The sequence below is a fragment of the Ooceraea biroi genome, chromosome 2 (genome assembly GCF_003672135.1).
Source record: "Ooceraea biroi isolate clonal line C1 chromosome 2, Obir_v5.4, whole genome shotgun sequence".
Lineage (NCBI taxonomy): Eukaryota > Metazoa > Arthropoda > Insecta > Hymenoptera > Formicidae > Ooceraea > Ooceraea biroi.
In genome coordinates, this window is record NC_039507.1 from 12454563 (window position 1) to 12474600 (window position 20038).

The window sequence follows — 20038 nt, forward strand, 5'->3', positions numbered from 1 at the left end:
CTGTGTACCGGGATACTGATGTATCACGGCAGAACGGAATTTCACGAAATTGCTTACCGCCTTTTACAATGTGTACAATCTCTGCTCGGTACAGCCAGTCGAATTGTGTCCCGAATTCTACAGACGTTACAGATATCTGTACGAAAATAGCCTTACTTTCAGGACAAATTTCCGGTAACTGAATGCTCAAATTGGATTTTACAAAACCCGTACTACATATAATACATGTAAAAGTCGTTCAAGCGTAAAAAAATAAAACACGTATTACATGAATGTTGTATTATATAAGTATGAACATGTAATATACAGAAGTAAATTTTTAAGAGTAACATCTTGCATGGTAATAAACTGGTATTATGGTGATTTTAGTCAATGCGAACTTTTTATATTTTTTTATATTTCATTATCATTATTATATCTCATTATAGAAATAATACCTGGCTATTATATGACAAACAAGTGAGCATTAATTTAGAGAGAAAATCTTTATTCGAGAAAGTAGGTTTTTAATTAGTTTTAATTAGTAGGATTTTAATTTTAATCAAGTTTTTAATAGTCCAAATGCGTGTACATCAAATATAGTATACTAAATGTAATATATCAAAGAATGCGTGAATCTACAGATTATATTTATTTTTAATAAAATGTCCTTTTATGAAACATTCCATTAACCGATCCATCTATTTTGAAATATTCTTTTTGTTTATATTTTATCTTGTACATAAACGGTCTCCATATTAACCGAGAGGTCCTTCACGATTTCGTTCTGCTCTATGACTTCTTCTCCACGCAGCTGAAAATGAGTACATAATTTGCTGCCGACCTTTCGTTTTCATACGCACGAATGACATACGGACAGCGAGCAATGAAAATACCCTCTAGGGACTGTATTGTTCCTGCGATGCGTAATGATGCCTCCCAGCTCGCAAATTGTTCTATGCTGTGCAGAACGGTCGGCACGAAAAATCGGAGAGAACGGCGAAAAACGGCGTGACATATGCGACACGTGGTATATTATTCTCACGTTTTTCAGTTGCGTAATACAATTCACATCAAAGCGGAAATATAACAGAACGTGTTGCACGAGAGCTCCTTTCTCATTTACTCGAAAATTTACGAGAAAAAAATTAACAATATGTTGCTTACTTGAGTAAAAACGAAGGAATATATGATGGTGAATAAAAGTAATTTATTTGCATTGCCATGCAGAAGATCGTTGGCATTCAGAACTTATGTTCTACAATGTGCTTTTATATTCATCCTCCGCGAATCAGAGTCATTGAACGAATTGCTCGGCTCTGGTTGATCAGAAAGCTCATTCGTCGGGTAATATGTTATTTGGAGTGGCCACATCAATCACTCGAGCTCCTCGCAAGTCGCCAGGCTTCTCATTGACGCTTCCGTACGGCCGCGCAAATAAAATAAACAAAGTTATTCGAGCTGAAATAATTCCATTAGTATAGTCTGCATTATGCGTTGAATTATTTTATAATTTTCCGACCAAACTTTGCCCTCGCATTGTAATTGTATCGATTACATGCGACTCGTAGTGGCATCGCACGATATATAATTGATTCAGACATAATTAATTAATGAATTGCCGTGATATTCAGTAGGTAATATTTGCTGTTAATTCCTTGCCCCGTACTACAACTATATGTACATGGTGATGTTCGGTGCAAATTCTATTTCATTTCTCTTATGAATTGCATTTGTGAAGCCCTACGAATTAGTTGTAAAAGCTGAATTATAGAGAATTTTGGGGAACTCCATAACTAATATTTTGTTAAAATGTATATCAGTACTGATGCGCAGTATATGCGTTTGTAATTCGAGAATAAAATTACATTCTCTTATTAAAATGGAAAGAGAAATTCGTATTAAAGAAGACAAAACTATTATATAAGAAATTTTTATATTTATATCCGTAAATTTATTTTTGTTTAAATTAATTGCTTAAGCAAACAATTACAAGTTTTGTTACGTATCCACACAACCTTTTTTATATTAATAATTTTTTTCTTATATATTCTCACTAAAAAATAATAGGAACGAATAATAGGAAACCAAAGTAAAAATCTTTTGCTCCATTGTTGAAGCAACGTGTTAAAACAACAGTTTGCTATATTTTAATAGTATTCATAGCAGCTAATAGTAGAGAATATGAAAGACATGTATATGCACATTTATATGTATTTTGATTTTTCTTTATATATTTTACTAGCATCCCCCGTCACGGCTTCGCCCGCGATATTTATGTGTAGAATTAAATAAAAACACATTTTATCCCTTCTCACCCGTTAGGGGTGGAATTTCGGAAAACCCTCCCTTAGTGAGCACCTACGTGATAGTAGGAATATACCCTTAAAATTTCAAATCGATAGGTGCAGTGGTTCGGGCTGCACGTTGATGAGTCAGTGAGTGAGTGAGTGGTATTTGGCTTATATATATATAGATTATTTTGTGATTTAATCGAGAAACTCATTGGTGATTAATTGTCAGGTATGTCTCGTTATCAAAATTATAAAAAGCAGAATTCTTTTTCGTTATATTTACTTTAGAAATAGAGAGCACCTTTATATTTTTTAAATAAATATGCTCTTATAAATAAAATTAAATTGCTGCAGTTTTAAAATTTCTGAACAAGCATTGAACGAAATTAATTAAACGACGATTATCGTATAAATAATTTCCATTCACTTGTTTAAACAGTGACAGTAGCAATTTCCTTTATTGAATTCCAGTTATTGAATATTATTAAAAAAGTAATTATTATTATGTTGGCTATATTAATAATTCATCGTTCTTCTTATACGCAAGAAGAAAGGAAAAATAATTTTAAAAACACTAAGCAATGGACTACAATATTATATATGTACGTGAGATGTGAATCGTAACCAGTACAATTTTTTCCGAAATGCTTTTCTCTTTCCTCCTGTTTCCTACTAATTCAAACAAAATGAAACAAATGAACACGATCACAAAAGTTATGTGGCGATTAAAATGTCAAAGCAACAAAACGCAACGGTAGACATTTTAAATTTTTAATATTCTCTGATGATTTAGAATGGAAAAAACAGAGGGAAAAAGAATTACTTTAATACGAAAATATATTAATTCTCTCACGTTAAAAGTACAGAAGACATAAACGGTCTTTCTCTTTGATATCGCGGTAATTAGAGAATAATTTAATACCACATAATAACACTAAATAAATAATACTAAATGCAATAATACTAAAGTAAATTATAATAATATTTAGTTCTTTGCTGAATGAGAATTTACTAAAGTGTTACTAAAGTTTCTGTGCTTGACAATATATTAACGGCACAGATGATTGTCTGATGTTTTATTAATTTAAAGTTCGTAAATTAACAGACAACAAATTATTTTAATTATCTTGTAAATGCGCTCGAATATTTAATTCAATTTCAATATTCTTTGTGGATTATCCAGAGCACTATTTACTTTAAATAAATTCTCATGTGTTGAAGTAAAGCAATATTACTCAGAGAACAAATATGACGGATTTTTCTTTCTAAAAGAAAGCAAATAAAATTACTAATTACTTCTCATAATGGTATGATGATCTAAAGTCATAAATTAGTAAACCAGAATTGTCAAGTAAAATCAACAAATTTACACGAGCAATATACGTGGATAAACAATGATAGAACAGATTTCCATTTCCGTCGTGGCAAACGTCGTTCGTGCGGCGGAAGGTACGGGGAGCTGACACTTTACTTTAATTACAGCCGTTGCGCAAATAAACTGTCACGAATCAAGCTTAACTGTCGGTTCAAGCAAAACATGTCGATAAATCGACTGGCGCCCCCGAACGCACCTCTCGCAAATGAAGCCATTGACGTTTTCCACCTCGGAGCTCGAGGAAGCTGTGGCTGTACTTTTTATTTTCTTCGCTCGTCCTCATCCTCCCTGTAAAAACGCAATTTAATTCCACGGGCATAGGTGAGAGCGGTTCGATTAGTATTCCACGCATCGCGGGTCCTGATCGTCACGAATGGCTACGCTTCTCATTCCGATACCTTTTCCCGAACGCCGTGTTTTTACCCTCGGTTGCCACCCTCCCACCGTCCCCACGACGACGAATGGAAGTCGGAGTTTACTGTAGAAGAAGCTAAGAGGGTCGTTTCTTGCCTTCGATCTTATTTCATACCTTCTCGCAACTTTTCCGCGGGAATCCCGAGCACGTTGATCGAGGATACTTTGGCCTTCCGCTCGTTTGTTCCACCGGGCCAGCCATCGGGGGAGCACTGAGTTATTATACTGGTCTTCCGCGGGCGGTCGCCCGCGGAGGGGTGCTTCGTAGCGGGTCTGCCCCCCGGGTGCTTTGGGAAGGACAAAGTGTCCCGGTGTCGCGGAGCACTGTTGGCATTAATAGGCCACTAGCAAGTGACTTATGTAAAGTTTGACCAAGTTGGCGCGGCAATATGCCTCTCATCTAGTCTCTTCTTCCTCACTTCCTCTCTCTCTCTCTCTCTCTCTCTTTCTCTCCCTGTCTCCCTTCTTCACCTGCACGGAAACCGGCGACAACCGACAAGAGAGCGATGGGTCGAATAACTCTCCAGAGAACACTTGTGAAAGAGAAAGACAGCCATGGTCGCGGTATCCTCAAAACTTCGGTCCGGCAAACTGTACAACTATGTACTACTGCGTATGTAGGTACATGCCATGCATTGTGTCTCTCTCTGTCTCTCTTGATTCCGCTGGCCGGTGGATTACAAACGGGGATGAATTAAGTGCGCGCGCGATTTGTGTTTCGCGAGAGAGGATACACGGTTATAAAGGTTGAGTAATATTTCTTGCATTGTACTGACGGAATTGCAAAGGAAATAAATTATTGCACCCCGGGGAATCACCGAGCAACCGCCGTTTCCTCGTGGTATGACGTGCTCTCGCAGACTCTGCCGAGAGTGATAGAGATGGACTAAATCCCGATGTTGAGGGACGGGATTATGTCCTTTGACGCTGAACTTGCCAATGATCCTGAGAAACTGTTCGCGATGAGTAGCTCATTCGCGCAGTGAATTACCGAATTATTCTGAGCATGAGGTCCTATCAATAGAAGAGTTGTAGATTAGAGGTGGAATACAAGCTTGCTAAATATTTGTAGAAATCTTTTGGTTTAGTTTACTTGATGATGCATTTCTCTTGCAGGCAACTGATTCTTTTCACGTTGATTTACGTCACGCAGAATGAGATTGGTCAAATATATGCGAAACAATGTTTTCACATTCTTCCATTTTCCCTGTTATTACCTCAACTGTAAAATGAGACGAGAAAACAGACATCTTTTATATTAACATCTAAAAAAGAGCAAAAATAAAATTATAAATTTCATCGAATATTTTTTTCTTCTATTTTCTTTTATTTCTTCTATTTTCCCCGTTATTATTCCGTTATTACTCCAAAACTGTGAAACGAGAAGAAAAGACAGACATTCTTTATGTTGACATCTAAAAAATAGCAAAAACAATTATAAATTTCATCGAATAGTTTTATTGTTTGAAATTCTTGTTTTCTAGCCAATGTGGGAAACGTGGGAAACGTCGAAAATCAATGTCTACAAGAGAGAAAGTGTGCAATCGTGAATGTACTTCACAGAGAGAGAAACAAGCATACATATAAATTTGTGTACTTTACAGTGATAGTTTGTGTATTTAAAACGTAAATCGCGCAACAATTACGTGAATGTCGGCATCACATTTGAGACGAAAGAGAGGCACAGCCTTTGATCTCCCCTTTAATCCACAAAAATATCAATTACTGCTTTGTCTTTTCCGTTTTTTTTTTTTCGATTTGTCATGACAAGGCCAGAAAGAGAATTAAAAGAATCTTGGACACGTACGTGGCGCGATCTGTTTCCTCTTTCCTGCATTCGGGCAAAATTTCCAATTCCACGCGTATTACTCCAGATTACCAACTCCAGACCGAACGGGTACTTCTTTTTTAGAATTCCCAATAATTCCATAGAACGCGGCGGAAGGGGATTAATTCGAGTGGCGGAACCGTATGACATGTTCGTCACATTTCGGAGTTATACGCGACTGAAAAATGCACCACCTGTGCCGCACAAAATTGGATAGGTGGTCCACGCAGCTTTTATAAATCATAGATACTCTTCCTGTGGCGTTTATCGCGTGTTATAATACCTGGCGACCGAGGAATTCCTTCGTCAAAAAGAGGTGAAAATACATAATCACCGAGCAATGATTTTGTAGAATTATTCATGGATTACTATTGATTTCGTTATTTATTCTTTGAAAGTTCTTTTTAACGTGAACAACCTCGTTGCATTCTCGATGGTACGTTTCCTGAATCTTGAAACTATGCTCACTCGCGCAACGTGATTGTGTTTTAATATTTAAATGCGCACAGCCGCGCGCAATCGGCGATTCTTGTAACACTGGCTTTTGCCCGATCATTTCGAAAATATACGCGACAGATTGATGCATTGCATAACCGGTGCATATCGGACATCTCTATATTTTATATTTTGCACGCGACGAAAACTGTTGCGCAACGTTCCGCATCGGATAACGCTGGTACCGTAACGTGCCAATAGCGATTCCACAACTTCGAAGAATTGTCGATTCGGAAATGCGAAACGACAAGTAAAAATTTGGCCTGCAGATATTACAGGTGTCACGTTCGCAAGATTGATTCTTCCTTTATGAATAGAAACGACGCATCGGGGATACTTTTTTTTATAAGCGAAAAATTTATACCGCTTTCCAATAATTTATGATAAAATTCGCTGCTCTGCGAAATTTATAGGAGTTTTAGAATTAATTTTTCCTTGATAAATATATTTCCTCGAAACTTTATTCAACCTCTTACTTTAATATTTAACATTTAAAATATATTAATATTTAAAAGATGTGTTCTATGAATAACTGTCCAATTAAAATTCTATTAAATTTAATTATAATAAAATCATTATTTCACTTTATTATATTATATTATATTATAATATAATAAAGTGAAATAAAATAAAGAAAAGAATTTATCAAGCAGTAGCAAAGAATTACGCTTGTTTGCATTTTGAAAACCTAAAACCTGATTCGTGAAAGTTATCATGCAGCGATGCGACCATTTTCGGAAATTTTCTAGCGATCTTGTCTCGCGAGCAGTCACCATAACGATTTTCGTGAACATTTCGCGTTAATGAAACCACGCTTTAGCGCCATTCGTGGCCTAATGGGACAGGCTCCGCCCGCGCCGTCTCGTCGCGCAAACCGAGAATAATCTGCCTCCGGAGACGCAGGGCACGCACGTTCCTCTCTCCTGTTCCGTCTAAAAGTGTTGCTGGCGCGCATTGCCGGCGGACATCGTCGAAGATTTCTCTCGTGTAGATACACGCGACGTTTGTCACGTATATTTAGTGCGAATTTTTCAGGCACATCGCGTTTCTCGGCCGCATTGCGCTCGCGGAGATTTCCCCGTGGTGATAAGCCGCACGCGAATCTCTCAAAGCTCTTTTTCATCGCGCCGTTATACACTATAGCCGTCGCGCGTCGGAACGTATTGAAGTGGTGAACGGTTATGACAGACGATTCAATACGGCCCAAAGCCGCCGTCCCGGTTTCTATCTTCGTGGATGAGCTGCAACGAAAATATTAACAAAATACTCCGTGGCGTGCGATCGCCGGTGATATCGATCGCTCCGCCGCGGAACGGAACTCCGTTCAATTGAAAAGCTCGGGGCAGAGCGCATGGCGCGTCCGAAAATCAATATTTGACGGATAACAGAGTTTCAGTAGGGCAACATCGGTATTCTTTCAAATATTAGGAGACGATTCCGTGCCGCCATCGATTTGTACATATCAATAAATCGCTCGCGTTTGCACCCTGGCAAATGTTATATAGAATTAATATCAAGAGTGAATCTATGCGCGAGCATGTAAGAGCATATGATAATTATTGTCAAAGTGTAATTCAGTTTACACGAATAAATAGCTTGAGCGTACGCGTACTTCATGCATATGCAGAAGAAGTCTACATCAACGCCTACCTAAGATGTTATAATTTCACAGTAGCAGTTTTAATTGAAACTTGCTGCAAGTTGAGCAGCAGCGGGAACGCATTAACCACTTTCCTTGGGCGGATAATATAAAATTATTTTTGTAATGTATGAACGGAGGGACGGAAGACTCACGGCGAAACTCCTGAATTACCTGGTAAAAACTTTACGTCAGCGTGGACGCAGCGTTTAAATTCCCAACCATGTCTTAATCGTCTCTCCTTTCCGGCAGCTACTTTTGCGCGCGAACGCAGACGGAAAATTGAAGCTGAAATTTCCGCGCAAGCATGCGAACGAGAGCGAGGGAAACTCAATGTAGCCGTACAGTTAATTAGTGCAGAAAACGCGATGTCGTTTTTCTCTCCCGCTCTTCCGCCAAAACAGTGATGGTAGAGTTTGATTATAGGGCTCTTTTCCTTGTTGCACGTGCTTATTAATTTATAATTAATAAGTGTGCCGCGCTCGATATTTATCCTCTGCCTCTTCCATTGTTTTATCACGACTTGAACTAATAATTTATATCGCGAGATGAAAGGGTTTGCTGCAAAAACTAATTTGCATGCTACATTCGGTTTCAACGGTTTAACGTGTATCGAGCTTTCTAAATAAGATCAAGATAAAATGCATCGTAATGAACATATACATATCACTTCGAAAGAGATGGTATTGTTGTCTGTACATGTAAATTATTTCATGCAAAGTAACCATGCGAAATGATATGCATTATCGCAGAATAGTGAGTTATCATTCCAAATGGAAACTCTTTTCTTGCATTAAATGGACCGTTCATTCGATCAATTAATAATATCCGCGATAACGCTTTATTGTGTACATGAGCTAAAATATTGAACATAATTCTGCCATTATTGTTATACCTTGCTCTATCTCTTTCTTCCTCTTTCTCACACCTCTTGCTCTCTCAATTTATCACACACGTATTTCTGATGTTTTAGTCTATTCGCTTGTACATAACAATAGAATGCAACGAAAAACAAAGTACGATGACGAGAAATGGAATTGAGAGCATAATAATATTAATAATAATATTAATAATAGCATTAAGCTATAAGTGAATTTCTTTAATAAATTGTAATGTTAATTCAATAATAATAATGAATTCATGTTATTTTGTTTCACGAAAATAAATTATGCTCTATTTTATTGTATTCGCGAGTATTAGTCCCCTACACTAATATGTTTAACGTATTAAAATAATTTCCACGGAGTGTCATATGTGCGCTCTGGTCAAATCATCCATGAGATGATAATCCGTTCACACGGATAATAATTTGTATTGGAAATAGAATTTACTCGGAATCTCGAGGTCTAAAGTATGAAACAACTGATCCCAAGCGACTCAGATCCCTCTCAAAAGTTTTGTTTCACGAGTTTTTCGAGGTCCGTTAACGATTTATCATTATACGTAATTAAGATTGTAACTTTTCATCGTGATGTAATCATATAATCTCTATTTATCTATATTTATATTTTCTTTGTGATTTCTATGTACCACTTTGTTGTAACTTTGGACGATGGTGTTACAAAGTCCAAACAGCTGTAAATTTGTATTATACAAACAATTGGAAGGTATTTGTAATAACAATAGTATCCCCAACTTTTTCATTAATGCAAAAGTTGAAAATTTTGTTTTTTTTTAGTACCACGCAAAAACTCTGGACTTATTTTGGAAACCAACGCGCGAACGCGAAGTGTGAAGCCATAAAGCATTTATGTGTGTGCGGAATAGCTCGTTCTCAATTTTCGTAAACGAAAATTTCGAATTGTGAGGTTGTTAACGCGTCGCTTTTGTCGATTGTGCAAATTCATGTCCGTATATCCGCGTAACGTAACATTTCAATTATCGAGAGAAGCATTACTTTAAACCATTATTCTAATATTCTTACAATGTACATGTAACGAGATAATTCTAAAATGAGATAATTTGGTTATTTAGAAAGTCTGTATGATATTATCGTGATGAAATGTTGGTGAAACTTGATATCATCTAGGTTACGTGTGGCATTGGAAAATTGGGAAAATAACTTGGGCAGTTTGTGCAATATTATCCGCACATGACTAGCCTCGAGGGAAATTATATGTCTCTGCTAATATAACGTATATGTATGCAAAATATGTCGATAATGTGGGAACGCGGTATAGAGAATCATTCGATACAATAGATTATTGAAATATCTCTATTACGTCATTATTATTTTAACATGTTTAATCTAATGCGCGATAGTTTTCCCATTTGCAATATAAGCGCAAACGTCAAAGATGCGAACAGTTTCCTAGGACACTGCACATGCCTTGCTCGTACGAGAAATATGAAACAACAGAGATGTAGATATTTATTGAGTGTCTCGTAAAAAAGTTTCGGAATCAGAGGAAGCGTTTTAACGCGTTTACAATGTTTTTCGTTTCAATCCCGTTTAAAATGTGCGCGTGTATAAAGAGTGAAGCTCGTGTTATTGCAGCAATTAGAAGTGCTCAAACAGAACTCAAATTACAAACTATGAGAGCAAATATTGTTACGCCGTGCATTCGTCGTAAAATAGCGTAACACACGCGCACGTACATACACGTAAAACTGAATATTAATCTCGTGAAGAGCGATTTATAGCAGAATTCAAAATAATACCATCACGAGGCGGGGAGCACTAGAGGTACTAATTTAAAAATTGTGATTGTGTCGATCGCTCTCCAAATAAAGTAGAAAAGTCGTTTTTTACGGTGGGGTTCGATCACCGTGATGCATAAGGAGCAACGCCGATGGCATTCGATGGGTTTTCCGCTTTCAGCATTCGCTCGGTCGGATCGCGCGGATAATTCGAGCGGATGAAATCGGCTGCAATTTACCCGCTGCGCTAGCCTTAAGCGCATTTATCCATATAGACGTGTCCGGAGCGCACCGGCCGGGACATCGGTCGCTGGAGAACAGCCGAATGCTACAAATGGATCTACATAGAGCGATCTATACGAACGGACGTGGACGTCTCTCCAGCACGCGCAGATTGAGCCGTGCATACATCGCATTCAGACGTCGCTAATGCGGCGTTCCGTGCGGACATTTTGAACGCTCCCCTGATCTGCTCTTAACCCGGCTGCACCACGATCAGACTGCAAGATCATCCCTCGCATTTCCGGCGGAGCGGAAGCGTTATTCAGAAATTGAAATCCCTGCCGTTATATAACGTACGTTTATAAGGCACAAAGAGCTAAAGCGGCATATACGAGCTCCTCCTTTCACGTTCGCGGTTCTTTTGATCAATTTCAAGCTGACTTCTGCTAACGACAGTCTCATTCGACGTAATCCACAATGTTTCACGTTTATACCATCCTTTTCTTTATAATTTTCTTTATAAATCCTTTTTTTTTTATAAGATTGTACAAGATTACAGGATTTAGCGGGGGCGGGAACGCAAGCGGTAACGACACGTTTCCGCGTAGAGCCGAACAACGATACTCAGAGGCGTAGGTAGGTACTCTGTAAACTCGAAGCCGGAACTGAATTCATTATAACAACGTGTCGGCCGTACCCCGGTATGCCTCAAATACACGACTCGCTCCGCTTTCAACTTTGCCCCAAAGTGCGTTAATATACATACAACCGCCGGTAAGGATCCGCCATCCGCGACTCCGAGCCACCGTGCTCGGGCTCTCTACCAAATAAATTGTTTAAACCGTGCGCCACGCCGGGATGCTAATTAGATCTGCGTATGCAATTTCCAAGATATTCTGATAAGCGCGCGAGTGGTACGCTCTTGCGCATTCGACAATCGCGAGCTGAACACGCGCGCGGCACGTACGTGCTCCCGAATAATAAATGTCCGAGCGGCGCGCTCATGAGAATTTTTTAATATGGACTCAGGTGCCGATTCGCCCGAAAAAGGATCGTAGGGCACAGGCATATATACATTCCGGATACATGCAGTCGCATTGTCTGTTCGCTGCGCGACATAGTGCACCGTATATTTGTTGGCGCCGTTGCTAAAAGCAACTGCGGTAAATTTTGATAGCGCGCACATCTAGCGGCGAAATTTATAGTGATGTAAAAAGCAGATATATCCGATTTTTCCAGAAACCGGATACTGATACGTGATAGCAAATTGCATACGCGACCATGGCGACCAAGAGCGTGGTGGCAGGAGCTGCAAATAATACGCGCAAGAGGACGACGCAGTCTAATTACTGCGTCGTAATACACGGATGTTTATCTACTCGTTTTAATTAATGTTATCCCGCACAATATTCCCCCCGTAGGATTTTAATCGCGCGGGGTTTTAGTATGCTGGAATAACGTTCGCTGTTGCGCGGCACCGTAATACCGCACGGCCTACGGGAGAATCTCTTTTCCATCATTTTTTTCGGAATATACGTCTTTGTGTCACATCGGAAATACGATACGAAATGTAAGGGAAGTACGATTGCATCCGGTCATCGACGCGTGAAAAAAGGACTGGTGGAAATGCACGTAATACCGAATTGACAGACTGTCGTCTCTAATTTTTCGCCGACGAATGCGGAGAGACGCGCTCGCCTCTGCCTTCCATAAATTGCGCGGATTATTTTATTATTGTCACGCTCGGGGCTGTATATATCTATACAGAACGGCTTACACAGCACTTCCTTAGGATAAGCCCGCATTCTTGATCGCGCGCATCTATCAATATTGGAAATATTATGCATTGAATGCGGCCGCCGGTGTCCAGAAAGGAGGAACGAAGAGAATGCACAATGGATAGCGCGCGAATTCCTCGGAAAATCGATGAGCTACCTTTCAAAGTGATCGTCCGCAAATTACTTGAAGCTCATTGTGACGCGAAATTGATGAGGTCGTGGACGCGCGCACGAGGACGTACGAGGACGCACATGTACACACATACACACACATGCACGCAGAGACGCCACGAGGGAACGGGCAGAATAACGAGAACGACGACGATTGGTCGAGTCGTCGGAAAAAAGTGCAACGGAGGAGGCTGACGAGCAGGAAGTTTGCGGGCATTAAGTTTTTGCATCGTCGTCGGGGCGAAATACGAAGAAAGTCTCGTTCCCGCTTCTGTTTCTGCTGGTAAGCGCGCGCGAGCGCACGCGTTGCCTCCTCTCGCCCGGTGTCTTATCGTCAATGAAGGGTTGTACGCTCGCCGGCATATAACGATATGCCGTTAATAGAAGACGCGATATCTGATGGGAGGGAGTTCGTTAACTACGCCTGTGTAGCCGTGCCGCCGCGGAAATACCCGATAAAACCGGCCGAGACGAGAAATAATTAGTGCCTGCCCGTTTCTTGAATGAGGGGCTCTAAGCGCTCGCTCGCGCAGGAAAGGGCTGTTAGAGAGAGAGAGAGAGAGAGAGAGAAAGATAGAGGGGGAGAGGCTTGATATGAGTTTTAACAACACCTAACAAAGTAATAAGCGTAAGGGACCAAAGCCGCTTGCTCCGACCTAGCGTTTATGCGTTTAATTGACTATCCCTTCTAATGGGGCTGTAAACAGCGGTAGATTGCGACATAAAATGTAATTTCACATCAAAATATTGCGCGACGATATTCCATGACTTCTTTATTTGAAATTTATAGTTACTGTTTGACTAAAGCTCGTTTTAGACCGTGCAATATATTGTGCAATATTTGACGCAAGTTTTCAAGCAAAAAATATTGCAGAATATTATACACAAATTGCAAACAAATTGCATGTGTTTCGTAAATTGCGCGAAGTATTGTAAACGTGCTCTATTTCTGAGCAATTTTTGGTCTGCTGGTATGCGCTATGGTTTGTACGTTTCGAGATCTGTTCTTTTTAGCTGAACTGTCTGCACTAATACAAAAAGTATATATGTACATCTGTTTGTTTTAGCTGCCTAGTGCATTAGTGCAGAAAGAACCTCGAAAAAGAACAAACTTTTGTTTGTTTATGATTAGTGCAAGATTATGGTGACCGCCTCGCTATTCGCCTCTGTATTATTCGTTTTGTTATACATATATGTTCCTATTAATAATCACGCTATTTCTATATAACTGATATGTTCCTCCATGTTTTCAGTTTGTACATATTGCGTATACAAATGTATATTGCACATAGTCTAAAACGGGCTTAAGAATTTATTTTTCTCATCGAAGCAACAATGACGAAATGCCAAATGTCGCGAACAAATTTTACGATCACGCGTGTTCGATATGGTGTAAGATGTTGAAACGAACAGCAGGTGCAGCACGAGCGTTTGTAACAACGTGGCCAGAATCAACAATGTCAACGATGTTAACCCTTTAAAGCATAATGCTATATACAGGGTGTCCGGTAACTCACGACTCAACGCTTGTGAGTGGATAAAGAGGACTGAACTGAGTGGAAAAGTCCTATACCATTTTGCAATTTTCACAATAGTTAACGAGTTATTAATTATTAAAAATCGCTGTATTAGTCCGGCCTACCGCCGAATGTAAGCGCGCGGCGAGATGCGACCGCCTAGCGATCAAAGTTGCTAGGCGCGAGAAGTTGTTTATTACAAATGGCATGCCTAGCCATTGCCACTGCGATCGCTAGGCACTCGATCGCTAGGCGGTCGCATCTCGCCGCGCGCTTGCATTCGGCGGTAGGCCGGATTAATAGCACAATTTTTAATAATTAATAACTTGTTAACTATTGTGAAAATTGCAAAATGGTATAGGACTTTTCCACTCAGTTCAGTCCGCTTTATCCACTCACGAGCGTTGAGTCGTGAGTACCGGACACTCTGTATATATATATATATATAGTACGTATGTATGTATATGGCTTCTATATAGTTTTCGTCCTCTGCCTACTTCAGCGTATGTCAACTCACCTCGCTCGAGCTGCGTCGAGATTTCCTCTAATCTTGAGAGGAGAAATATCTGAAAACGAAATTAATATGTCATGTAATATCACATGAAAATGAAACATTACTGCATGTAACACATCAGATATAAAACAAATGTAGAAACACACGTGAATATTAAACCATTATTACAATATACCTATAAATAAATATACATAAATACTGCATTAGATATAAAATAGACATAGAACTATATATAAAATAATGCGAAAAACCGAATTGATGGATGGTTTATTACAAATCTGAGAAATATTCTTCTGAAACTAAGATATATTATTATTACAAAAATGTTTCTATCACAATATGCACTTGAATAAAATATCACAGTAATACATGACGGCAGAGGCACTGTTTTCCTTTGATCATGAATGGAATGAGAGTTAACTAAAGGATCGAGCGTTCATATGATTACGGGTTGATGCTGACAAACGATTGCAATTGCGGATTGGCTAGCAGCAATACAAGAGAATGATGCATGCGCGGAGCATCGTGTTTGATCTGTTTCTCATCCGGGTTTATGTCCGTTGCTTATGCGCCAGAAGATGCAAAACAAACAACTGAGAACACACAAGCCGCCACTGCATTACCGTATTTGATCACGTTAAGCCACCATATCGGTAGATCGGTAAACGTTGCGATATCTGGGCGCAATAACCGCCACACGTATGCGCAATCTTGACATCTCGCGAGTTTTCGAAATTTGTTTCTATTCACATACGCAGAAAAGTATATTAATCCTAAAGAGATGTATTAAAAAAATATAATAAAAGTGTAATAGTTACTTATCGCGTTCTTCAATGTGGTATAATATAAACATGGAAATGTTAATTATGCAGTCTTCTATTCTTTCCTGTTCTCCTCTGCATCGTCTTCTCAAAGACTGTTCAGTAATTTAATTCCAATAAACTGCCAATGGTTTAACAGCATCGCCTTTGCCTCGCTCGAAACTCGCAACGAGACGTAACTACTTTTATATGAAAGGAACCCTTTGTTTCTCCCTTTTCTAGTTAACGTCAAATTAAAGCGAATTAAAAGTAAACTTCAAAATTTTTTACATGCCAATTTGTCTTACGATTATTGTAACACGCCATAGTGCAATTTATATTTAAAAAAAAACAAATATAGTATTATGTTCTAACATCCTTCAATCATGTTTTAAAGATTAAAGTCACATTGAAATTTTCAATTAATTTATATTCTAAAAAAAACAATTATAGTATTATGTTCTAACATCCTTCAATAATGTTTTAAAGATTAAATCAACGTTGAAATTTTCAATTACTATCAAATAATATAATTTCTTTTACCTTCACTTTCACTTTTAATCAATATCAAATAATTTAATTAATATCAAAGCAGCGAGATCGCGCACCTGCGGATAAAAAGCTGATCCGTCTGAACTGTTGAAACAAATAGAGTACTGATGTAGTATTGTACATCCATGTCAGGACATATGTACGGTATTACGGATTATTATGGGGAAGCGCAGAGTCAATCGGGACGAACGACCATTGCGATAAAAAGAAAAAGCAAGAGGAATCGGTGGTGCGAGTAACCGTCATCCTGCAAGAACGTCATCACTGTGCGACATTTATAAAACCAAGTGCATTAAATCCCCTTTCGTGCGTTCAGTTTTCCTTTTTGTTTTATCCGTCACACTCCGTCACCGAGCGCATTATGACCCGCCACGTCAATCTCGCGTTAACTCTCGCAATCGCAGCGTCCATAACAGAAGCGCGTTCAGAAGGTGCGTTAAAACCGATAATGAACCCATTGTTAGGTCACGTATATCGATACATTGCTTAATTTTCGGCTCATCAGACTGGTTCCCCGCGGCAACGACTGCATGAGCGCTCTTCTCGCGCGGATCGATGACGGAAAATGTACTTGCGCGAGATATTTTTGCAATTTTCGCGTATGACGCGATGTCGCATTGTTGCCGAGAAATTTCTCGTGACTTACGAGCAGACGCGCCACTAAACCCTTTTAAAGATCCGGTCTTGAGTCTCGTAATAAATAAAGGAAATACAACGGGTAGAGTATAACGGAGAAACGACAATACTAGTATTTTATATCATGACAGGTCGCCCCTCACTTAGTTTAATCGAGAATTGCTAATCTTGCCGAACACATTTTCGTGACTCGACTGACGCGTCGAGCAGAAAAACGGAATCCTTGTCGGGAAGGACTCACAGGGAGATAATCCGCTTTCCGGGGACTTCTTCCTCCGTCGCAAATTAAAACTCATCGTCGGGGACACGTTTCCACGTATTTGCCGTAACGACGCGGTCGGCTTCAATTTATGGTTTCATACGTGGCGCTCTCTCTTTGAATTATTTTTTCACGGTAGGACACCGTGATCCGGACATAAAGCATAGCGCGTCAACGATAACTCGTCCGTCAAAGAACTCTCGCCAGCGGTCCTCTCGAACCACCTCTTCGCGCGCGTTTCGCCATTATTATTTTCTCTGCTTGCCTTCTCTACCCTCTTACCTTTCTCAGCTCGTTGACTCGCGTGCTTCGCTACCTCGTCAAAAATTCGCGTGTAACTCGCGAAAAGCTTTGTGGCTGGCACACCTCTTCCGAGGCTTTCGCCAGCGCGACGTACATGTCAAAATGCTCCGCGAAATAAACGAGATGCCGCCGCCACCACCGTCCCGAAAAAAAAGAGAGTAAGAGAGAGTGAGTGAAAGAAAGCTTTGTTTAAAAACTCCCGCAGAGACCTACCAGAGTAAATGTATGCGGATTTTAAATCCGCTTATACCTCTCGCGAGGTATGTCCTTTTTACCGGATTTTACTCCGGCCTCGCGCAAGCCTCGCCGCCACTCGTTATGCGTCCCGAGTTCCGGCAAACTTTTCAATGTCGTTTTCTAACTCCGTGCTCGCTGCGCGGACACTTTCGCTTGAGAGCATCGGGTTTAAAAAGAGACTTCGCCCCGACGACGAGAGACGTATCATATCCGATTATATAATTCTTTGACGGCCGTCACGCCGGAGTGGCTCGATACTCGGAGAGTTAGAAACTCGGATATAGTTGGAGTCCCGCTCCGCTCGGAATACGCATCAGTGACAATCCTGTCCAGTGCGCTAATTTAACGACGGAATTTAATCTTCCCGTGCGAAACATTAGGCCCTCCTCTCGTATTAAATGATTTCACCCTCCGGAAGGTACACAACACTTAGGGTTGCCGTCGCAACCCATGAGAAATTCAGTGATGGCGCGCGTGTTTGCGTTGTCAACATCGTATAATCCTGACACTGCGCTGGTGCATTACTTTGGACGTTTACTTCGTTGAGTGCATCGCAAAAACGGGGGTGTTGGGTGTAAAAGTCTTTACACCCACGTCTTTCGGATATTTCGTGCTGCACGTTTATCGTAACTCTACATCCATTTTGTAGAAAGAAATGCTAGTAAAATACAGCGAGATGTACATTCGAATGACATTGATTTGTAGGAGAGACCGTAGAAGGGTTGGTTGTCACACTTTTCCTTTATGAATTTTTTACACTTTATTTTTATGCACAAAAATGATTCTGTTAATGCCGTTCTTAGATTCTATCCTTAAAGCATCCTAAAAAACTTAGTCGTAATTTTCTAATAATTTTAAACACACTTACAAGAACTTTAAAAAATTTGCAAAGTGTGACAATCTTCCCCGCTGGGATTGATTGTCTCAATCACAAAGGTTGATTGTAACAGTGTATTTTAAACAAGAACTGAAGAATATGACACAAACAGAATATTATTAAGCGATTAATAAATCTATTGTATGAATCTAATTAACATATTATTGACGAGAAATAGGTAAAACAATAAAAAATTCTATAACACTACTAAGTAAATACAAATGAAAAAAAATTATTAATATTAAGAATCTATTTTAAAAAGTCGGTTTCGCAGTTTTGGTAAATATCCTAACCCAAGCTATCCCCTGTTTTTTATTTTGCAAAGTACACGCGTAAATACAGTGTTTTCCGCCCCTCCTACGGGGGGGGGCTTCACTTACGGAAAATCTAACCTAACCCAACCCAACCCTGCTTGTTACTTAAAGGAGGTCGTCTGTTTGAAGCACTTCAGCGGTCAAAGCGGTACTGAATTAACAATAATCACCAGCAAAATAGAAACAAATTCGTCCTTCAATGTGTGAACAGAATGTAAACAATAGCATCCCACACAGCACAAATGACTGTTTGCCGGCTGATAGTCGACATTTTTCAGTCAACTTGAAGTCAACTTTTTAAGTCGACATTTAGTCAACTATTTGTTGGATGGTTTATTGTCGACTTTAATTATAGACTGAAAGTCGACCTAAGGTCGACTATTTTCGAAAGTCGACTTCTAATTGCCATAAAGTCAACTTATAAGTCCACTTTTGGCTAACTGATAGACGACTATAGTCGAGTCATTTGTCGACTATTAGCTGACTATAAGTTGACATTCAGCCTGACTTCGACTTTTTAAAGTTGACTTTAGACTTCTTCTGCCGACTGACAGTCAACTAACAGTCGACTTGGTGCTGTTTGGGATACTAAACTTTACAAATCTCCACAATACAATATTTGAATAATATACTCAATAATATACTCAAGTTTCTAATAATTATACCTTTTATCATTTTCCCATAAAAAATAACTTTTTTATGAGAATTGCCAAAATTCTTTTTAAGAACTTCCATTTTAACCTGAGAGAAAGCTTTTCACAAAGTTTTATCAAAACTGGAATACTATACTCAAATTTCTAGTAATTATACCTTTTATTATTTTCCCTTAAAAAATGACCTTTATGGGAGTCGCCAAAATTCCTTTTAAATACTTCCATTTTAACCTAAGAGAAAGCTTTTTACAAAGTTTGATCGAAATCGGAGCCGTACCCTTTTCGGAATTCCATCCCAGAACTGCTCGAAACATAATAATTACACATCTGCTGGTACAAGACCTTTATTCGATTTCCTTTTATACTTTCGAACCATTATAATTTTGTTTGTAAGAGCAAAAACATTTAGGCCCATTAAATATTTGAAAATTATATTTTCATATAAAAAATAGAATTATTGTATACGCAGGGATCGGTTGTTTCAATGTGACAACCATTCCATAATCTCTGAGACAACTAGCCCCGCCGGGCCATTTTGTAA

At 39.3% G+C, this 20038-nt stretch overlaps 1 protein-coding gene across 2 annotated transcripts in view; it reads right to left on the reverse strand.

Moving 5' to 3' along the window:
• Window positions 1-20038, reverse strand: part of LOC105283719 (protein artichoke) — an 82547-nt gene that overhangs the window by 35808 nt on the left and 26701 nt on the right. The window contains exon 2 of one of the 2 annotated variants that reach the window (XM_026967968.1): window positions 14870-14918. The exons of the other annotated variant lie outside the window; for it this stretch is intronic. The gene's annotated coding sequence lies outside the window, so the exon portion shown is untranslated. The remainder of the gene's footprint in view (window positions 1-14869; window positions 14919-20038) is intronic. 2 annotated transcript variants of the gene reach the window in all.